Here is a 23,611-nt window from a genome sequence, read left to right as displayed (position 1 = left end):
GGGATGGAAAGAGGCGGCGGAGGGCGTGTGTTTGTGCGCGCGCGTGTGCATGTTCGTGTGTGTGTGTGTGTGTGTGTGTGTGTGTGTGTGTGTGTGTGTGTCTGCGCGCGCTCACGGGGTTGGCTAGGCTTGGCTTGGGAAGGATTTGGGGGGTCAGAGTGTGTGTGTGTGTGTGTGTGTGTGTGTGTGTCTGTGTGTGTGTGTGTGTCTGTGTGTGTGTGTGGTGGGGGAGACACCGGCAAAGAAAGAAAACCCGAGCAAAAGCAACTGGATGAAAATACTCTTTCCCCACAGCTGCAAGACGGGGGGTGGTGGTCTTGGCATGGAAAAAGCAATTTTAGGAATTGAAAAAAAAAAATAAAATAAAATTCCTCCAAGAGGGGAAGGAGGGAAGAAGAAAGCTGGCCAGGAGGAGGGTGCGGGCGTTGCGAGGGGGGTGAAGGGTATCCCGGTGTGTGTCCCCACGGGCATCTCTTTCCACTTGGCCGCCTCGGGGGCTGCCCATTCACTCCGGCGGGGCGGGCACTCCCAGACCCCGCTGCATCCGCGCCCCCTTGGCATCCCGGGCCAGGGCATCCCGGGCACCGGTGCGGTGCGGGGACGCGTGCGGGTGGCCTCCCCCGGGGCCGAGGCCGTGGCAAAGGTCTGGCGACGGCTTGATTTAGTGGCCGGGGCTGTAGTACAAGCTGTCCCCGGCTGGCAGCCGGAGGAGCCGGCGGAGTCAGCGCGCCCACGTGATGGCCGGCTTGGGTAAGCTCTCCAAACAGACGCGCACGCACATACATACGCGCATGCACACACACACACACACACACACACACACACACACACACAGGCTCGTGCACGCCTCCCACGCGCGCACACACACACACGCACGCACGCATCCTTGGCGCGCGCCCGCCTCTCTCTCTCCCTCTCCATCTCTGCGCCTCCCCTGCGCGCTCGCTCGCTCTTTGCGCGCTCTCCCTGCGGTGTCGCCCGCGCGCTCTCCACCGCACGCGCGCGCACACACACACACACACACACGCACACACACACACGCGCAGCCGGCACAGGCGGCACAGGCGGCGCAGGCGGCGGCTGCCCAAGTCAGAAGGAGCATCTTCCAGGTACCGGCGGCGTTGGCACAGGCGGCGGCGGCGGCGGCGGCCCCAGCTAGCAGCACCCCCTTGCCCTACCCAAGAAGCCCCGGAGGACCCGGAGCAGCGCCCAGAGTTGCCCATTCCCTTAGCCATTCCCTCTCTCCTCCCCCAAAACCTCCCCTTTTTAATTTAATTTAATTTAATTCAATTATATTTTTTTTAATCCTTCGCCTTCCAGTGGGTCGTGCATTTTGGTTAACAGAATTTGCGGAGCTCGCTCCCCGGTGTGCGTGCTTTTATTTTATTTTATTTTATTTCTTTTTTTTTTTTTTTTTTTCTTCTTTCTCCCTCCCTCTCTCCCTCTTGCCTCCCCGATTTTATTTGCATCCAGAGCATGGCGGGCTGCGGGCTGTCGGAAGACACCTTCTCTTCCTTCTTTTACAACTACGGCTCTTCCTCGTGGGAAACCCCTTCCAGCCAGGTAAGGAAGGAAGGGAGGAAGGAAAGGGGTGCTATGCTCGCGGAGGCCCCCCGTGGGGGTGACCCCCCGCCGCGTGCTTACTTGGAGAGAGAGAGAGAGAGAGAGAGAGAGAGAGAGAGAGAGAGAGAGAGAGAGAGAGAGAGAGAGAGAGAGAGAGAGAGAGAGAGAGAGAGAGAATAGGGGGGAGATGGGGTGGGGGGTGGGAATGCCAAGTGGGTGGCAAGTGGGTCTGGGGTCGTCCTGGCTGGGTCGGTGCCAAAGGAGGAGAGGAGAGGGAGAAGCCACCCATCTCCCTTCCAGCCCCTTATCCCAGCGCCAGCTCTCCAGCTAGGATCCAGGGTCTCTGGCGTCCCCTTTGCGCGCGATCTGTCATCCACACCTTTCCCCCTCCACCTCCCCAGCTCGGCGGGAGCCTGAGAAACGAGGTAGGAGCCCCGGAACGTCCCCCCCAACAACTCCCGGCCAAAGCTTGGGAACTCGAGCGCAACCTTCTCCAAGTCGCGGCGGGCGCCGCGCCCCTGGGCACCGCGAGCCCCGCGCCTGGGGCTGCGGAGCTGCCAGTCAGTCCCCCCAGCCAACGCTTTGGTCGCCCCCCGTCTCTCTATTCCTCCTCGGGGAGTACCCCCCCCCAAGCTACCTCTTTCCCTAAAATGGCTGCAAATCCCCGGAGGAAGCGGTCCCTGACCCCGAGAGACTGGGGGGAGAGTGGGTGTGCAGAGTGGAGGCTGGGGTCCCCCTGACCCCAAGCGCCCTCCGAACACACGTTTGTTTAACTTTGATGACTATGCAATGCAGTCCCGGCTGCATCGAGCGGGGCCCCCCACCCCACCCCAACCCACCCCACCCCACCCCGCCGGCCTCTTTCTTAGGTGTGCACGTCGGTGTGACTGTGATTGGGGGTGATGGGAGAACTGGGGGTGCTGGAGGAGCTGACGCCGGAAGAAAAAGGGGGGCGTGGAAGGCGGATGGATGGGTGTTAGTGGGACCACTGGCGACCTGGCGTGTGTTCAAGCAGGGTCTAAGGGTGGAAATAAAAAAAAAGCTATTCTGGGAGCCGGAGCGAGAAATGAGAGAAAAATGTTGCCTTTTAATTAAATAACGGTGTAGTCTGCTGCCCCCACTGCTTGTTGGGTGAAAAAGTCTGTCTACAGGCTTCTGTCGCCTCCAAAACTACACTGGCAAGTGGAAAAAAAAAACCCCAAAAACTGGAGTCCAGGGAGGAGGCGTGAATGTGTGTGTGTGTGTGTGTGTGTGTGTGTGTGCGCGTGCTTGGGCATGCATGTGTGTGTGTGTGTGTGTGTGTGTCTGTGTGTCCACACTGGGCAAAGTTGGGGGGTCCCGAGGCGAGGAGAAGGAGCACACGGTTGACAGGCTGCACGACTCGACTCAGTCGGTGGGCGGTCCGGGGCGTGCGGGATTCCCAAACCCGGCCGCGCGCTCTCGGCGGCGCGGGGAGCGGCCGGCGGGGTTTGGGGTGTCGAGGAAAACGCACCTCGTCGGCTCGGTCGCCCGGCGGGGTTGCCAGCTGCCAATTCGCCGGCCCTGGCACGCTTCCTCCCGGACCCCGAGCGCTGCGCTCGCTCCGGTCCGACTTGCCGGGCACCCACCACTTTCCAACGTGCCCCCGGTGGTACCCCTTCTCTACCCGGGTTCGAGCAACAAAAATGGCCCAAATAGTAGTAGCCGGGGCGGGCTGGCCAGGACTCACCCCGGCGGTGCCATCCAGGCGGCCGGGAGAGGCGCTGCCCGCGCTGCAGCCGCAAGCAGCGGGAGATGCCAGGCGGCGAGCTCCGGCCACCGGACCGGCCGCCCAGGCGGATGGGTGGGTGGCTGGGGGTTATAGGGTTCGGAAGCGCTTCGCCGCGGTTCTGGCTGGAGCTAGGGGGTGGTCGAGGTGCGTGAAGGGGATACGTGGCTCGAGGCGAAAGGGGAGGCACCCCCCGCCCCGCTGTGAGCAGAAACTTGGGCAGGTAGGCAGGCGCGGGAGTTGGGGAGCTCTGCGCTCCGGTTGGCTCTTGGAGGCGCTTTCTCCAAGCTGGCCTGCCTGGGCTGGAGGGTCCCCGGGTGTGTGTGGGGGTCCCGCAGGGCTCCTCGACTCCCGCTGGGGTTTGCAGAGCGTAAGGGGGGAGTTCAGGCTCGGTGATTGGGGGGGGGGGAACTCTGGCTCTCCAGGAGCGGGCGTTCGCGCGCCTCTGTGTGTGTGTGTGTGTGTGTGTGTGTGTGTGTGTGTGTGCGTGCGCGCGCGCGTGCATGCGTGAATATGTGATTGCTCAGGAGGACTCCACATACCAACCCAGCTCGCCTCTGACGACCAAGACCGGCTGGAAAAGGCTGGCAACTATCCACCTAGCTAGCCACAGGGCAGAGCGCACGCAGGGCCAACCTAGCCGGGATGGGATTCTGTCTCCCTCTGCAGCCACGCCGCCCCCAAGGCCCCACCCCAGCCACCCCATGAGTCCACGGCGTCCAGATTTAAGTTTCCAAGCGCCTAGGTCCTAGATGTACCCCGGGACCACGCAACTAGGAGGCACACTTGCATCTCCGGCAACGGGGAGTGCGAGAAAGAGGTGCCCGAGCTGGAAGCCACACAGCGGCACAGCGACGCGCGGGGTTGGCGGCTCCCTCCTTAGCTTCAGAGGCAGGAAACAAGTCGTGGGAGAGCCCGGCCAAGACGAAGGAGTCCATTCTGCAAGATAGTGAAGCACTGGGGTGCCCAGTCCCCGGGGAAAAGCCGAGGCGGCGGGTGGGTGCTAAGGTGCAGCTCGGGAGTCAAGTCACTGGCCTGAGAAGCCAGCTTGTGTGTGTGCGTGGGGAGTGGGGGCTTGGGGTGGGCGCGTGGCATCGCATCCCCGGGTAAAGTTGTTCAAGTTGAGCTGGAAAGGCAGAGGCAGGGAGCATTCTCATAGCAAGGGGGAGCCGTGCGACCAGCCGAGGACCGGTTTGTGCATCTGTGGGTACAGCAAGCAGCCGGGCGATGCGCGCCAGAGGATGGATAGGAGGAGGATGCTTAGCTCGCAGGCCGGGATTGGTGGCGCGCCACCCTGGGCGCCGGGGAATGGTAGGGTGGGGGCCAAGGGAGATGCTTAGAAATATTGATTTTCTTCTTCCAGTGGTGCGGTCTGAACTTTAAGATAAAGTAGGGAAACCAATGAGAGCGGTACATCATTAGAGGATGCCCTCAGGATAGCCCAGCATCTCAGTGGCAGAGGCGATGTTGTGTGTGTGTGTGTGTGTGTGTGTGTGTGTGTGTGTGTGTGTGTGTGTGTGTGTGTGTCCCAGCGCAGCCTTGTTTGTCTTCCCTGGTTCAAAGAAGAAGAATATAGAATATATGCAGGTGAACCTCGTTTTCTTACCGAGATCCAGTTTGCATCCTCAGCCCACGGAGTAGGGGGCAGATGACTGAGAAAAACGCGCTCCTAAATGTTCTCACGTTTAGGATAGTCATGTCCATAGGCGATAGACTTTCAATGTCTTCTTGGACGCTAGGGCAGGGTTTGCTGGGGGAAAGGGGGGCGAGCCAAATTGGAAAGAGTGCGACTTATTCATGATTTTTGTTTTGACCTGAATTGCTGCCAAACCAGCAGACAAATCCTCTGTTCTCTAAAAATAGCAACTGCTCTTCAAATATAATTTGTTTACTCTACCTCAATTAAAAATAAAACCCTCTTCCTAGTGTTATAAAGTGCTTATGAAGGGAAGGGTTGATAGTACTATAAAAAATCAAGCTTTTTATTTCTAGATCAATATGATGTGCTTTCAACATCTAATACCATGTAAAAGGAGCCTTTTTACAACATCAATAGCAGGTAGGCATGTCTCCCTGAGAAACTCTTTTCCTGGAATCACAGGCATTTTGATTACTTTCATTTTCACAAGAAACATGATTATGACACCTCTGGTTATAAACAAGCAAGTGAAAGAAATAATGAAGATTGGGGGGGTTCTTTCTACATAGATCTAGAAATTTGGAACAATCGGGGCACTTATTCATGACTGAACTGAAAAAAAAAACAAAGAGCGCAGCTACTATCCATCATGGACTGGGAGATTTTTAATTATTTTGGGGGGGCATTTAATTCTTCAAGTTGAGGTGGGAGGGTGTCACAGGGGATGGGGTTCATTTGGGGGTCAGGATGAGTGTGAGAACCCAGTGCATTGTTACAACCCAAATTGCATATGTTAACATTTGGACATCAGCAAAAATTTTCATGTTCTGTCTAGTAGATTTGGGAGATATTTTACACCCGTTTGTCAAACATGCAAAATATACCATAGTGAGAATGGGTGTGTGTGTGTGTGTGTGTGTGTGTGTGTGTGTGTGTGTGTGTGTGTGTGTGCAGAAGCAAATGCTTAGGCTGAATTTATTTCTTCATAAGAATGAAAACCCCAATTAAAGCGTATATGTGAAATGCCTCTGATTTGGCTGAGTGCAGTTGCCAACAGACCATTTTTTAATTTACAGTTTCACGCCTAGGGATGGCAGTAGGCATCAGCGTCCCAAACCCAGCTGTAGCTCGGAATATTGTGCTTTTTCAACCTGCAAGGTTAGAAGGCACTCCCAGAGTTGCTTCTGTTTCCCCGGCTCCATCACGCTGCAGACCAGGCAGTGGTCATGGCCGCAGGCAGCCTGGAGCAGGGTCACCTTAATAGTTGTCACTTTGTTGCCCCAAATAGAAGCAGGCCAGGTCTGTATGATATTGAATCAATCAACTGAAAGTGAAAAATGGGGCCAATTAGCTGAACTCCTTGGTTGTCCATGAGGCTAGATATCTCACTTTATTTACCCGATTGACCAGATCTGGATGGTTTCAGCCTGTATTTGTTTAAAAGACCTTTCCACTTGAAGGGATTAGGCCTTTCTCCACCCCCTTTGATTTTCCACATTGCCTCCCCCTTACATTTGCCAGACTAGAAATATAAAATGGCATTCCTTGCTGAGGATCCACACAGTCTCTTCTCAGAATAGACCAGGGCTGTTTTGAATTCAGCCCCGGACTAACCAAAGTCTAGGGCTGAATTCAAAACAGCCCTGGCCTATTCTGGTTTAATTCTTTCTACTCTATCTTTTCAAGCAGGGTAGTGATTCCAATGCAGTACCATTAATGGATGTGGGTAAGTTGAAAGCTTGAGCTGGCCGCCTTTGAAATATATATGTGTATATATATATATTTTTTTTATATATTATTTTTTGGAACTTAGCTTTTCTTCTATGAATATAGATAGCCATAGCAGAAAACAGACCACAAAGAAATAGTTCTTTTTCATCCAATCTAAGTACTATAAAAAAATTATAAGGGACAAAGTAATAGTACAGTAAGTAAGCTGCTTGCTTTGCACACTGCCACACTGCCAACCCTGGTTCAGTCCCCAGCATCCCCCCATATGGTCTCCCCAGCACTGCTTCACACACACACACACACACACACACACACACACACACACACACACACACACACACACACACAAAGAATTCTGAATCTTTCCTCTCTTTTCTGAGTGGTTTACAATTCTGATAGTGGTGATACACTTTGAATCTATGTCGATGAGCCAAGATTTGGGAATGTATTCTACTTGGAAAAGTTGTCAGAAAACCAATATCTTAAACTCTGAAAATATAAACTGTGCTTCTATACATTTTAAACATTTTTATTTTTTGAGGATGTAGGTATAAAGTACAAAAATAGTTTTTAGCTGTATTTCAGTATACTTAACCTTCAATATGTTTCAGAAACCTATCTATAAATCCATTTTGCCTTACCCTCAATTTTCCAACACTGGGTTTCTCCTAGGTAGCTAGAAAAGTGGAAAAGGCTTATAAGGGCCAGAGAGATTGTATAGTGGTTAAGGTTTTTACCTTGTATGCAGCCAACCTGGGTTTGATTCTTGGTAACCCATATGATCCTAAGCACCACCAGGAGTGATTCCTGAGTTCAGAGCCAGTACACACCCTGAGCTCTGTCAGGTATGGCCCTAGTCCCTCCCCTCCCCAAATTTATAACTACTTGGTTTTATTGTGGGTCTTCCAGTAAGGCTAGATTTTTTAAGGAATAACTTGGAAATATTGTTTGCTTTTATTTGGACGGGGTGGGCCACATATAGGTTACCCCTAACTCTGCTTTCAGGAATCACTCCTGGCAGGCTTGGGGTACCATATGAGATGCCAGGGATCGAACCTTTGTCAGCTGCATGCAAGGCAAACATCCTACTGCTGTGTCATTACTCCAGCTCCTGTTTCCTTTTCTAATTTCTATATTCTATATTCTAATTTCTATATCTTTATTTAAGCACATTGATTAGAGACATAATTGTAGTTGGGTTTCAGTCATATAAAGAACACATTCCTTCACTCATGCCTTTTTGTTTTACTTGATAAAGCTTTTATCAAATTTTTATAAAGCAGCACTCAGGGGTTACTCCTGGCTCTACGCTCAGAAATAGCTCCTGAGAGGCTCGGGGGACCATATGGGATGCTGGGATTCGAACCAGCATCCTTCTGCATGCAAGGCAGATGCCCTACCTCCATGCTATCTCTCTGGACCCTTTATAAAGCTTTTATCAAAATTTTCCAATTTTAAAAGTCTAAAATTTGGAATCAAGGAACAGTGAAATAGCAATCAATTGATTTATGCTGTTCCAAACCCTTCAAGTATGTCTGAGGTAGGTACTTTTATTGTTCTTTTCATTTTTAAAGATGAGGAAAATAAGGCATTGAGAGTTAACTGCCCAAAGACCTAAGTATTAGTTAGGAACAAATGAGGCTAACCAGAAGAGCAGAGCCCAGGATGCCAGCTAACACTCCCTCTCCCCTCCTCAATGTTTCTGCACAATGGAGACATATCAGGCACAGAGATGCACATTTGTAGCAAGTTTGTGATGGTGTCATTCATTTGTCAACTTCATGACATAGCAGGATCTTCTTGGCCCATTTATCTTTCTACTTTTTTAAAGAAAGATGACAGATATGGTTCTCTTTGGAAAAAATATTGGTGGGAAGAGTTCAATTTGAGGCAAATCAACTATACAACTGTAACTACCTAATGTTTTAATTTTCCTTCTGCCTAATGTGAGTTTGCCATTCTCTTGGGTTAGACCAGTGGATCTCGTCTGAGAGATAGTAGACAGAGTATTTAGATTGCCAGTTTCTTGATCCAACAATTGTCATATTGAGAAGATGACATTGCAAACGTGTATGTCAGGATCAGTATTAAAATGCTTTATGAGAGTAGTAGAATTTCAAGATACATGAATGCAATAATTTTTTAAATGTCCAGTGCATTAGAACCCTATCATATACATACCTATGCATACATACTATGAATTATATCATAACTTTGTTGCCTTTGGTAGCATTTTGATGCATCTGAGTGAACAAAGTGGCATTTGGTAGGTTAATCAAAGTTAAACAAGTTACTAGAAGTCTCTTCCATTCCTTTCTACCTTGGAGCCCACATAGATTGTTTTATGATGCTTGAACTCACTCATTTTATCAGTGAATCCATATCCTCTTGAGTTTGTATCATAGATGTTTGCAGTTTCCTTTGAAATATCCCCGTTTCAACCCGACTGTGTTATAACAGGTGTCTCCTGTACCAAAGCACGCCCCTAACATTTATGTCCATCACGAACTAATGCCTTTTAGTGTTGCTGCCCTGGTATTGTGCTCTCCCAAAATATAGTTGTGAGAAGGGGAGGGAAAACATTAAATGTCAGTAGTTTCAGCAAGACAGTGTCTAGGAAGAGGGCAACGCTGTCTCTCATGGTTTCCACGTTCCTGCGGCCCTGGCGAAAATGTAAAAGTGCAGGCTTTGCAGCAGAATGAGAATGGGGTCATCTCCCCTTTGTAGTCATCATCAAGGAAGCAGAACTTCCTTCCAGAGAGACCATAGGAAATCAATGATCACACTTTGCCAGTGAAGAGGTAAATGTGGACAGCAGACTGCATGAAATAAAAGGGCAGCAGAAAAGTGATTTACTCTCGAAGGCAGTGTGACTTTTTTTGGACTCCTTTCAAAGAATTCACAATTTTGGATAGCCTGATTATATTTAAATGTTTCTTGGAGGTTGCATTTTACCCCTCCCCCTTTTTATTTGTATAAAATAGATAACAAAAATGGCGAAGATGCTTCTAGCTCTTAGGACCTTTTTTTTTCTTTTCTTTTTTTTTTCTTTAAGGGAGCTATTTTGTTCCCCAGCTGAGTGTCTGGAGTGTGGTCTTGGGCTCCCCTCCCCCTACCTTTTAAAATAAAAAATGAACGTGATTGATGAAAAATGACTGGCTTTCTGTTTGTTTATTGCATAGATGCCCTGATGCAGAGGGGGGAAGCTGGCACTGGGGTGGGGTGGTGGGAGATGGCTTGCTTAGCCTCATGCTGCTGAGGGAAGCCAAAGTGGAGGGAGGTTGGTGGGGAGAGAAGCTGACTCCCCCTGTAAAGGGAAATGTAGGCGGGGAAGCTTAATGAAATGTGGAAAGCAGGTGTGCTGTTCTAATCGTCTCCCCCTCTTTAGCATGTACTTCTGATTGCTTTGTGAGCACATCTTCTTGTAGCTTTGCAATAGAGAACCATGGGAATAGCCAAGGGGCAGAGTGAAAGTCTTGCTTCTATCTGGCAGGTGAAGCACCCCCCAGAATCTCTTGCCTGCCAGACCGTTAGAAAGTGGGTCTGTAGTTTAACCCCAGAATCGAAGAAGTCAAAGAGACACAAAGGAAAAGACAGAAAACTTGAACCAACCATCCTTTAACCATCCTTGGCTCCCAATTTATTATTTCCAGTAGCAATTGAGTCCCTAATGTTAACAATGAGTGATCAGGATTCTGTAGTTTCATTTACGGCATAAATTAGCATGTTGTTTTCGGTTACAGCTTTTGAATGAGGAATTATAATGTATAATTTGCTGAAAATAGATGTTATCATCTCTTAGGATGAGAACAACCACATAAACTTGAACAAATGATAAAAATGGAATCAATTACATTTCAAATGGAAGTAGTTTACAAACCTCCAAATACAAAGTGGCAGTAGTAGCTGGTTATTGTAACAAATAATTAGTTTTTTTAAACAACATTTATTGAATTCCATTGACAATTTGGTAATTGTTCACAGGCGACTCTAGCCCTCCCTCTTGGAGAACAAAATGTGGCTTGGGAGGCCGGCATTTTTATAAACTGCAGTTGGCCTCATGATTTAGCTTTGCAACCAGAATGTATATTTATTTGAGTCTGTAACCCATTCTGATTATTACAAAACGTCACACTTTGTTCACAAAGTGATGCCACCAAGCCTTGTTGGTGGCATAAGGAAAGAACCAAGTGCTGATGATTCACAATGTTTTAAGGTTTCAAAGAAAGAAAAAAAGCAGGGCCGGAGCAGTAGCATAACACAGCGGGCAGTGCATTTTCTTTGCACACAGCCAACCTAGGTTCAAATCTTGGCATTCCACATGGTCCCTCAAGCCTGTCAGGATTGATTTCTGAGTGCAGAGCCTGGGTAACTTCTGAGCGCTGCCGGTGTGGCCCCCAAACAAACAAACAAACAAAAGAAAAAGAAAAGAAGCAAATAGTCAAAATGGCTGAATACATGTTTTGGGGGAGCATTTGAAATGATTGGTTAAATAGGAATTAGAGCTTTCCTTTGGCAAGAATGAATTTTTCCCTACTACCTTCCTCCTTTGACTTCCCATAGGCTTCTGATTTTTTATTATTTATTTTTAATTAAAAAATTTTGGAGCATAGGTTGGGCCACACCCTAGAGGTGTGCAAGTCTTACTCCTGGCTTTGTGCTCAGGGATCCCATCTGGTGGTGCTCAGAGGACCATATGCAATGTCAGGATCTGACAAGGATTGGCTGTATATAAGGCATATTCCTTAACCCCTTCTCTCTTAACTTTACTCTCCAGACCAATTCTTTTTTGTTTGTTTGGTTGGTTTTGTTTTGTTTTGGGTCACACCGGGCAGCGCTCAGGAGTTACTCTTGGCTCTACACTCAGAAATTGCTCCTGGCAGGCTCAGGGGGCCATATGGGATGTTGAGTTTCAAACCACTGTCCTCTTGCATGCAAGGCAAACACCCTACCTCCATGCTATCTCTCTGGCCCCTCCAACCCAATTCTTGTTTCTATACATGTCATTCTGGCTCTATTTAAGAAGTTTTTTTTTTTTTTTTTTTTGTTTTGTTTTGTTTGTTTTGTTTTTGTGGGAGCTAACTAGGGAAAGAGCGTTAGATAAATGGCTAAATTTTCATAGAACACCATTATATGTGTCAAGTTATTTATTGTTCTTTGTACCATTTCTCAGGATGGTGAGGACAATTCTGCAGTGTCAGTTTTGAAAATGGGAATTTGGAGGATAAATGAATCCTGCATTCATTTACGCCTCGGTTGGCTTACCATTAGGTTGACTAGACCCCTTAATTTTTAAAAGGAAAAATTGTGAATTATATGCTTAATAAATTCAGAGAGGATAAAGAAGGAAAAGTGGGAATCTGAGGCCTTTTACTTTTAATTTTATTTATTTTGGGGGACTCTACTCCATGCTGAGTAGATCATTTATTTTTGATTATTTCTCAAAGATTAATCTATTTCTTTAAAGTTAATATGCAAAGAAATATGTTCCACATCACTTTATTTTTAGATCCCACGATTTTGTCTGAAACAAATCAGTGGTGCATTATAAACACACAAGAATGGATCTAATGACAGGAGTCAGGCTGCACAGATGCTAAAAAAGATGCTTCATGTGAAGTCGAGGGAGCTGCAGGAGGGAACGGAAAAAAAATCTCTAGAAGTTGGAGGGCTTGTGAGGTGAACACTACAGGGACTTTTCACCCATTGGATTTGTGCCTGCATGGTTTGGAGCAGAAGGGACCCCATTTGCTCCTCTGAAAGTAGGACAGATGGAGAGCCACGACCAAGGACAGTGGGTAGGACTAAACAAAGCAGACCATAGGCCTGGAGACACCTTTGGTATTGACTAAAAAAGGACCAATTGAATCTTACAAGTCAATCATCCAAAATTTACAGAGCAGGCCTCTGCTGCTATGACCATTAAACAAAGTCCCTGGCACATAATAGATTCTTAGTCATTTATAAGGTGTCAGTAATAATAGATGCATGTATTAGAACATTCTCAAGACCTAGTCTCCTAAAATGTTTTATCTGAATGATCCAACTGGACATGAAAGAACTCTCTGATGGGCACTGTCAATAGAAGTCCTATTTTATTTCTCACAAGTAAGGGAATGTAGATTCAGAGGGGTAAAGTGACTTCCCAAGATCATGGAGCTGGTAAATGATAACAACTAGAATTGGTATCAAATGGATCTGGCTTCTAAGCCCATGTTTCTAACCACCATACTAGGCTTCCTTCACAGGAATTAACCAATCATGGTTGATAGACGTGTCAAAAAATAATAGAACATGCTGCCTTTTAGCTAGGATGTGGGTTAGATGTGGGGGTTCAACTTTGGCAGACAGAGAATGTAAGAAAATGTTTTATCTCCTCAGGAAATGGACCTATCAGGGTGCTATAGTCCTATGGATAAATGTGGGGGTTTGTGCATGCACATAAACCCACATACACAAAGCGAATGTTCCTTTTGGCTGGAAGAGCACTATAAGATTTTGCAAAGCCTTTGACCTGGGTTTTGAAAGGTAGGAGGATTTGGACAGGTGAAAGGGAAGGAGGAAATGGAGTAAAAGGAGACACATAGAGGAATTTGTGAAGAAGTTGAAAAGCATGTTCTTGCCTTCAAGAAGCTTTTAGTAAGAGAGATAAAAATTATACATAGATCCTAGTATATACATCCCTTTGTATCAATGGCCATATAAATACATATACTGTCCATAGATATTATTAGTGTTCTTCATTTGTAGTTCCTTCTGCCTTTGGGAAGATTATGTCTCCTATCTCTATATATTTATCATCTATCATCTATCAGTCTGTCTGTCTGTCTGTCTGTCTGTCTGTCTGTCTAGGTTGAACCACACCTGGCAATTTTTAGTAGTTATTCTGGTTCTACACTCAGGAATTACTTCTGGTGATGTGGGGGATGTGCCCTACCCTCTGTCCCATCTCTCCAACTCTTCTCCCTTTTTTCCCTTGTCTTTTTTTTTTTTTTTTTTTGGTGGGTTGGGTCAAAACCAGTAGTGCTCAGTGACTGTTACCACTCTGTGCTGAACGGTGCTCAGGGAGCCATAAATGGCATCAGGAATCAAACAAGTTCATTTCATGTGAAGCAAGTGCCATAAACACTGAACTACCAGACATATCCTTCTTTTCCATTTGTTTTCTTTCCCCACCTTTCTTCCCTTTTCTCTTTCGTCTTCAACTTCATTACCAGACATCTCCTTTCTCTTAATCCTCTTCATTTTCCTTTTTCTTTCTCTTCCTCTTTTTAAATGGTGTGAAGTGCTAATAAAGAAATTAAGAGAAAGAATATATAGAGAAGAGCAGGGGAGAAGGTTCAGGATCTGCCTTATTCCTTATTTAAAATCTAGAAATGGATAAAAATGACAGAATTCAAAGGCTGAGTGACAGATCTCAGATTCTAACCAACAACCACCTCCCTCACTTTTTGTTTTTTGTATTTGGGCCACATCTGGCAGTGCTCAGGGATTAATCCTAGCTCTGCACTCAAGAATCACTTCTTTTTTTTTTTTTTTGGTTTTTGGTTTTTGGTTTTTGGGCCACACCCAGCGGTGCTCAGGGGTTACTCCTTTCTGTCTGCTCAGAAATAGCTCCTGGCAGGCACGGGGGACCATATGGGACACCAGGATTCGAACCAACCACCTTTGGCCCTGAATCGGCTGCTTGCAAGGCAAACGCCGCTGTGCTATCTCTCCAGGCCCAAGAATCACTTCTGATGTGCCTGGGCAACCACATTAGATGCTGGGGATTGAACCTGGACTGGCTGCATGCAAGGCAAGCGCCCCACTCATTGTTCTATTGCTCTGCCCTCTCCCTCTCTTTTAAAGAAAGAGAAGTCAGCAGAGTTGGGATCATCTGAGTCACTAATCTGAGCTGTAAGAAATTGCTTTTCACCCTGCTGTTATTTCACAAACCAGGGAAAAACATTCAAACTCAGTTGAAAGTGAGATTTTTGCAGTATTTAAAATGTTCTCTATTGACAGTGGTAAGAGAATTGTTTAGTAAATCAAAGTTTTATTTTGGGTTTTATTGCACTTCAATATTTGGATTTTATTGCACTACTAATGTTTCTCCGGTTTAAAATGGGTCACCCAAGCTAGAGACTGGTATCATATCTGAAGTAGGAAGCAGAGAGGGACACAATAAGGTCCATGCCATGAAACTAATGAATCCCTTTTTTTAGTGTGTGAAATTCAATAGAAAGCTCTTCTTTCTCTTTTCTTTCTTTCTTTCTTTCTTTCTTTCTTTCTTTCTTTCTTTCTTTCTTTCTTTCTTTCTTTCTTTCTTTCTTTCTTTCTTTCTTTCTTTCTTTCTTTCTTTCTTCTTTCTTTCTTTTCTTTTCCTTTCTTTCTTTCTCTTTTCTTTCTTTTTCTTTCCTTTCTTTCTTCTTTCCTTCTTTCCTTTCTTTTCTTTCTTCTTTCCTTTCCTTTCCTTTCTTTCCTTCTCCTTCCTTCTTCTTTCCTTTCCTTTCCTTCCTTTCCTTTCCTTTTTTCCTTTCCTTTCCTTTCCTTTCCTTTCCTTTCCTTTCCTTTCCTTTCCTTTCCTTTCCTTTCCTTTCCTTTCCTTTCCTTTCCTTTCCTTTTCTTTCCCTTCCTCTTCCCCTTCCCCTTCCCCTTCCCTTCCTTTCCTTCCCTTTTTCCTTCTCTTCCTTCCCTTCCCCTTCCTTCCTTTCCCCTTTCCCTTCCTTACTCTTTCCTTTCCTTTCCCTTTCATCTCTTCCTTTCCTTTCCTTTCCTTTCCTTATCCTTTCTTTCCTTTCCTTTCCTTTCCTTTTTCCGTTTCCTTTTCCTTTTCCTTTCGGTTTTTTGGGTACACCCGGCAGCGCTCAGGGGTTACTTCTGGCTCCTATGTTCAGAAATCGCTCCGGGCCAGGCTCAGGGACGATATGGGACGCTGGGATTCGAACCACCACCTTCTGCATGCAAGGCAAATGCCTTACCTTCATGCTATCTCTCCAGGCCCCTGCCAGGAGTAATTTCTGAGTGTAGAGCTGGGAATAACCCCTGAGCACTGCGTATGTGGCCCAAAAACAAACAAAAATTTTCCTCCAATTAAACTGATCTTCAGACCGTGCTAGCAATCAATGCATTGATTGATTCCCTTGGGTCCATGGATTAAATTAGATACTGGGTCAATTTGGAAAAAAATTGCTCCTGATCAGCTCTTTTACTGTAACTATGTCTAATCAAATGTGATGCCATTTTGGGGCGAGCGTGTAAACTGTAAAATGCTCTTAGTCATGATTACTGTGGTAGAAGGGGAAAGTGTGTCTTCTGAAAATAAGAAACTTATTTGTATTATAATAGCATTGAGTTTAGACCAGAAATAAAGTAAATGTGAAATATAATGTGCAGTTGACTCAGCTGATTATTTTTAAAATGCTTGTTTACAGTGAATATTAAGCACTTGGATTGTGAGGCCGAGCTCAGAACAAGAACTCGATCTCGATGAGAATCTCTGCGTCTTCTGTAGCTGATTCTATCAAGTGACCTGTCAGAACAGCCCAGATAAGCCTTGACTGAGGTCACGCTAGGCTAATGAGTCTTTCCCCAAGCAAGCCTTAGTAGTTTAAATTAAGTAATTAGAGAGTGTTCTGTGACAGAAGAGTCCTTAAAAATACCTGGATATTCCTCTTTTTAGGAGTATTTGGGAAAAGTCCTCATCCTACATTTGAGCACCTATAGAATTGAAGACTTTTGATGATGTTTTTCCTGAATGCTAGTTACTGTCATTCTTCTCTAAGTCTTTATTTTATTTTATTTTATTTTGGTGGGGGGGAGCTCATATCCTGCGGTGCTCAGGAGTTACTCCTGACTCTGCATTCAGAAATTCCTCCTGGCAGGCTCAGAGGAATTCGAATCTGCCAGGATTCGAATCGGGTTCATCCTGTGTTGACTGCATGGTTGGCAAATGCCTTACCACTTTGCTATTGCTCCGGCCTCTCTTCTGTAACTCTTGTATTTAGAAAACCCATTAGCTGTGGTTTTCTTGAAGCTCATTTGTAAATGTTTTTGCACAACATTAAACAGGGTAGGTCATGGAATAGGTATTAATAAAGAAAATCTTTATTGATAATTTGTAAAGAGAAAGTAATAACCTTTCAATTAATCTGTGAATTAAAAAATAAGATCTCCCAGAGAGATAGCACAGTGGCATTTGCCTTGCAAGCAGCTGATCCAGGACCAAAGGTGGTTGGTTCGAGTCCCGGTGTCCCATATGGTCCCCCATGCCTGCCAGGAGCTATTTCTGAGCAGACAGCCAGGAGTAACCCCTAAGCACCGCTGGGTGTGGCCCCCCCCAAAAAAAAAAAGATCAGTCCTGGTTTCAAAAAGTGTCTGAGCATGGAAGACAGATGTTCATTTCCCAATGGGTATGTATTAGAGATTCTCTCCTCAAAATTAGAACCGCTGCCTCCTTGTCCTACATTTTCAAGTACAGAGTGCATTTTCTTTCTTCGTTATTATTTTTAGGGGATGGGGGGCAGGCCTGGTAGTGCTCAAGGTCTACTCCTGGCTTTGTGCTCAGGGAATTGTATGTAATACTGAGGCCCAAAGCTGGGCTCCACTGTGCAAAACATGTGGTCAGCTCATTGCACCATTTCTCTTAATACATTTTTCCTTTCCATTTATTTTGCTACTTAAGATAAACATAGTCTAAATTTTAATTTTTCTAAAGGACTCTTTTATCATACAACAGAAAACTTGATAAAAGCATATAGTTGATTTTTCTTATGAATGTGATAGATTTAAAAGTGTTTTTAATTGATTTAGTTCTGTAATTTATAGTATTGTTTTTTGGGCCACTCCCAGTAAAGCTCAGGGGTTACTCTTGGCTATGCGCTCAGAAATCGCTCCTGGCTTGGGGAATCATATAAGACACTGGGAATTGAACCCAGGTCTGTCCTGGGTCAGCCATATGTAGGACAAATGCCCTACCTCTGTGCTATCACTCTGGCCCCTGATTTATAGTGTTGTTAATGATGGTCAGCCATACACATAATTCCAGAATATGGAACAGTTTAATTTGAAATATTTTTCTTAGGGAAGTCCAGAAAAAAATGCACATAATGTAAGCATCTAAGAATAATAATAGGCATTATTATTATTGTTATATCATATATCATATTATAATTTTATTGTTATATTAATGATATCATATAATATATTATTATTATTATTAGTGTTTTTTTGAGCCACTGTGGCAATACTCAGAGCTTACTCTTGGCTCTGAGCTCAGAGATCACTCCTGGCAGTGCTCAGAGGAGTCATCTGTGATGTTGGGACAGAACCAGGGTCCGCCACATGCAAGACAAACACCTTACTTACTGTATCATTTCTTTGTTGCAACAGGTACTATTTTAATATCCATCTTTCCAGTCTTTGTGAAAGACCTATTTGTTTTATTTAAAAGTTGGTTTTACATCTATAAATTTTTCAACCTGGTTTAACCTAATTAACATTTCTGATAAACAATTTGTAACCATTCCTATCTTGATGCCTTCTAGTGCCTTTGTATTATTGCTCCATTCAGTGGTTGTAGAGCCACCTACTTAGGCATAATTTCAAAATATTGGATATTTTCATTGTAGCAATTATTCCTAGGCCAATTGCATACTATGATTATATGTTAAAAGTAAAACTCAATAGTAGAATTTCTGGGTTGAAGAGCACACAAATGTTAAGACTTTTGAGCTGTTCATCTCTCAGTAAAGGTGCACCAATGTATATACTCTTGGTTTTACATGTCAGGGTACCAATGGAGGCTCTTGTGGATTGAATCTTCACTGTACTTTCCTTGCTCATCGGAGAACTTCCAAAATAAACCTTTTAAATGATCCTCTCAGTTAAAAGATCATGATTGCAACAATGATGACCTTTTTCATCTTTAGTTGTTGCACATTTTTTTGGACCCAAAGTGTGGGTTGGATGGTCTAAGCAAAGAGTTTATATATATCAAGAGTTTAACTTTGCTTATTTGATACATGATTATTTCTCTTCTCAGGACCTGTCTCTATAAATTTCTATCTGTTTACATCTATTGAGGTCTACAGAGAGAGAGAGAAAAAAAAATCTTATTTCACTCGGTGAACTACTTAAACTTTAAAACAAGGAATCAGCCTCGAATTTAAGCGTTATCTCTTGACATTCCTGAGATAATTCCAGGGGAAGAGGAACACTAGCTAATACTCATGCATCATTGCTGTTGGTTTGGTCAGAACCCAGACATTATCAATCTTAGAACTATCTGTGAAAATAAAACCTCTTTACAAAAGTAATAGTGATTAAATCCCACAATACAGGACGTTTGTTCTTTTTTTCTCTCTGCCTGGCCCCATCTCCTTTCTCACTTAACATCCTTCGAGCCCTTTCAGCAGTGCCTGTGGATCCTTTAACAACAAAGTAATTTCCCCAGGTCTTAAAACTGCTTCTTCCCCAAGAAAAATGCATTGATGGAGGGATCAGTACCTAGTTAGTAATCCATGTTCCTTAGGTCCAGAGGAACTGTGATCATGTTGTTTTCAATATATTACTTTTCCCACTATCATGATAATGATCCCGGTAACCCTGGGTGAAAGGCCCCTAACTCCCCTTGATCCTTCTCTCTCGACCTTAGCATCACCTGTACTTCCTCTTGTCCCTTGAGGGCTCTAATACCTGCTCACATCATCCTTTTTATCCCAACTGCTACCTCCATGGTGATCATTAGAGTCTGTGCCGAGAAAAATGACATACCCCAGTGGCTTAGCTTTAGAGTTGCAGAACAACTGTGCTCCACCTCAGTAGCCCAATTTATTACCCAGACCCAGCCAGGATGATTATAGCCTCATAACCTTTTTGTTCCCTCATTCATTAACTTCCAAGAGCTCTGTTCCCTGTATTGCTTGTACCTTTTCCTTTTTTCAACACTCAAGCTCTTTTAACCTTCCTTCCTTCCTTCCTTCTTCCTTCCTTCTCCTTCCTTCCTTCCTTTCTTCTCCTTCCTTCCTTCTTCATTTTTTTCCTTCTTTCTTTTTCTTCTCCTTCCTTCTTCCTTTCTTCCTTCTCCTTCCTTCCTTCCTTCCTTCTTCCTTCCTTCCTTCTTCTTCTCCTTCCTTCTTCTTCTCCTTCCTTCCTTCTTCTCCTTCCTTCCTTCTCCTTCCTTTCTTCCTTCTCCTCCTCCTTCTCCTCCTTCTCCTTCTCCTCCTCCTCCTCCTTCTCCTCCTCCTCCTCTTCCTCCTTCTCCTCCTCCTTCTTCTCCTCCTCCTCCTCCTCCTCCTCCTCCTCCTCCTCCTCCTCCTCCTCCTCCTCCTCCTCCTCCTTCTTCTTCTTCTTCTTCTTCTTCTTCTTCTTCTTCTTCTTCTTCTTCTTCTTCTTCTTCTTCTTCTTCTTCTTCTTCTTCTTCTTCTTCTTCCTTCTTCCATTCTTCCTTCTTCTTCCTTTCATACTTTCTGCTTTCACCCTTCCTCCCTCTTTTCTTTTTTCCTCTATATCAGAATCCAAATCACAGGCCCTTAATCTCTTGCATTTTTATCTGTTCACAAAATTACCCTTTTGGGTTTGTCAAACCAGCTGCCCTCTGCTCCCCCATGCACCTTTTTAACTTGTTGTTGGAGAACACAGTCATGCCAAGAACTCAGCCACTATTAATTTTCTGTCCGTGAACTCAGTGCTATTCAGCAAACCATTAAGCTCATTGACTGATCATATTTGCAACTGTAAATACATCTTGTTATCCTCATTCCATTGCCCACCACTGGGCCCTTTCCAGGTAGGATTCATAGTGGGCCAATGTGAATTCCCTCAACTTCTTGTCTCACATGTAAAAGTCTCTGTCTTCCTATGTCCAGATGTTCTTACTCCTTTGCGATATGTTCTATCTTCTCTCATCCTTCCCTTTGATCCACAACTTAAGGATTTTACAGTTCCATAAATTCAGAACTATTGAACCTATCCCATCTTAAAAAAATTCCTATAAGTATCTTTTACCTCTATTTAAATGGATATATTTTGAAGGGGGGGTTGGGTCACACCCAATAACACTGCTCAGGAGTTACTCCTGGCTCTGTGCTCAGAAATTACTCCTGGCAGGCTTGGGGAACCATATAGAATGCAGGGGATTGAATCAGGTTGACCGAATGCAAGGTAGTGCTCTACTCCCTGTACTATCACTCGGGCCTCTTAAGTGGATATATTTAAAGACTGTGATTTCATCTTTTACTGCTCCTTAGAGGATGCCTCTTTCCCCTTTTGTAGAATGGGATGAGAGGCCAAGAGGATGCTGGGAACTAAATACATAAAGGCGCAAAAGCCACTTCACTATGAGATGGTTTCCATACCTCAACAGATTCCTGGAGCACAGAGGAGATCATATAGGCCTAGCTGCCAAGTTCAGCAAGGAATTAGAGACACTCATTATTTCCACGCCCTCTCCTCCCATTCACTTTGAATGTTCTTTAATAAAATTTCACCACTTTGCTAAAACTATTCTGGCAATGACTTCATAATTCATAAATGCTGGGAACTCATTTAAATTTTTTAAAGATATTTCTATGACTTTGAATCTGTTAGGAAATTCCTTTGGCTTCTGTGACATTATATTTTTTCTTCTCCTTGATGGACTCCCTGGTCTTGCCTGATCTTAAATATGATGTTTCTAGGGCCTCAATTTGAATTACCTATTTTATCACTATTTTTTGTTTTTCCTGTTATTTTTTTCTGGGCCACACCCAGAGATGTTTAGGTATTATACCTGAGTCTGCTCTCAAGGATTACTTCTAGTGGTGCTCGAGGGAAAATATGGTATACTGGGATCCGACCCAGGTCAGCCTCATGTAAGGCAAGAACAGTACCTGCTGTGTTATCTCTCCAGCCCTTGATCACTATTCGTGATCTCTAGTAGTAAGCTACTCAGGCATGAAAATCAGCTTCATGATTGTCTTTTGGATTTCTATTTCCAGATAAATTTCTCTCCTGAGCTTCAGAACTAATTAACCAACTGGGTACTTGACAAGCTCTATTGATATTTCAAGTCCAATATATCCAAGAATTCTTCATCCTGATCTGTTGCTCTTGAATTTCTTATCTGGGCTAAAGATAACAATATTCACCTTCCATGCCAGTTAACTCTTGCAGCATATCAAACTGTCCACAAGCTTCATATCAATATCCACTTATAGAAGTATATAATTATATGGGTCAAGAATATGGCCATATATTAACTGGGTTATCTCTTCTGCTGAATTTAACTGAGTTCTCTTAAATGTCCGAAGTAACTAATGATTCACTTTACTTTTATATTTATCTGTCAGGTGACTTTGGACGTGGGTTTCACTGATCAATATATTCATCACCCAGCAGGTTATCTCTGGGTCCTTCATACAGTAATGATCACAACATTATCAATCAGGGTAAGGAAGTACCAAGATCTCTTGAGGTCTAAACATGGAATTCCTAAAATAGCACTTCTTTTTCATTCTATCACAAAAGCAAGTTGCAATGCTAGACCAGATTTAGGGAGAAAAGGCATCTATTCTATCTCACTATGGGATATGCTTCTAGGCCATATCACAAGATATGCATATATGTGGCAAAGGTGGGATTTGGTGATAGTGTGTAGCTGGGAAGTAACTATATTTTATAATTCATAATATCCACAACTCTAATAAAATTTGTTTTTCTCCCTTCTATAGGTCATCAAAAGAAGTTGAGATTTTCTGTATGACAACATTCATTTTTGTTAATTTGTTTGTTTTGGGGCCACACCAGGTAGCGCTCAGGGGTTATTCTTAGATTTGCACTTAGAAATCACTCCTGGCCAGCTCTGGGGACCATATGGGATGCTGGGGATTGAACCCTGGTTTGCCCCAAATTGGCTGCATACAAGGCAAATATTCTACCACTGTGCTATAGCCCCGGCCATAATATAATAACATTCTTCTATGTTCTTATCTTCAATCACTGGTCTCCATCAATCTTAATAAGCTTAAGCTCTGAAATAGTTTGCTAGAGTCACAGAGTAAACAATAGAAATCTATTTAATTATAGCTATAGAAGTTCAAGATATCATTGGGATTAATTGGTTTATTATTAATTTTTTGTTACATAATTGGCTGTGCTCAGGGTTATCTTGGCTCTGGGCTCAGGGATAATTCCTGATAAAGACTCAGGTGATCATATATGGTGTGGGGGTTAAAAGTGGGTCTATTTCTTACAAGGCAGATGACTCATGCACTGTACTATCTCTCTAGCACAAGTTGTTGAGAGTTAAAAGAGAAGATTTTATTCTAAACATCTCTTCTTGGCTTGTAGATGATATCTTAGTCATTTTATATAATATCTAAGTGCATTTAATTTTTCTATTTATATTCTAAGACCTATTATACTATCCTTATGTTATCTCAGTTACTTCATCTAAGATTGACTCCAAATGCAGTTATATTCTGTTATACTAATTTTAGGATTTCAATGTAAATGTTTTGTTGTGTGTGTATAGGATACAACTTAACAACATCCACTCATGATATTTTACCTTATGAAAAGTTATTACTATAGATTATAATATAAATTAGTGTATATAATGTAATACAGGATTACTCTATATATTCCAAGGTATTATTATAGTGGCAAGGTTGAAATTTCAGACCTTTTACTAGGGATTGTAATGCCAAGAGATACTTTTTTTTTCAAGAGATACTTTTTGTTTGTTTGTTTTGGGCCACACCTACCATGCTCAGGCCTTACTCCTGGGTCTATACCCAGGGATCATTCCTGGTGGTGCTTAAAATACCAGGTAGGGTGCTGGGAGTCATATCTGGTTTGGACACATGTAAAGCAAGCCCATTATTCTCTGTACTATTGTTCTTATCCCAAGATATATATATATATATATATATATATATATATATATATATATTTCCATCACCTAAGTG

At 44.1% G+C, this 23,611-nt stretch overlaps 1 protein-coding gene across 1 annotated transcript in view; it reads left to right on the top strand.

Moving 5' to 3' along the window:
* Positions 1-1,428: 1,428 nt before the first annotated feature.
* PPARGC1A (PPARG coactivator 1 alpha) overlaps positions 1,429-23,611 on the top strand; it is a 729,356-nt gene continuing 707,173 nt past the window's right edge. Inside the window, exon 1 of the mRNA XM_049789992.1 lies at positions 1,429-1,563. The gene's annotated coding sequence lies outside the window, so the exon portion shown is untranslated. The remainder of the gene's footprint in view (positions 1,564-23,611) is intronic.

This window comes from Suncus etruscus, chromosome 16, assembly GCF_024139225.1.
Source record: "Suncus etruscus isolate mSunEtr1 chromosome 16, mSunEtr1.pri.cur, whole genome shotgun sequence".
Classification (NCBI taxonomy): domain Eukaryota; kingdom Metazoa; phylum Chordata; class Mammalia; order Eulipotyphla; family Soricidae; genus Suncus; species Suncus etruscus.
Note: the sequence above shows the minus strand (reverse complement) of the source record. Positions and strands in the feature narration are given on the sequence as shown.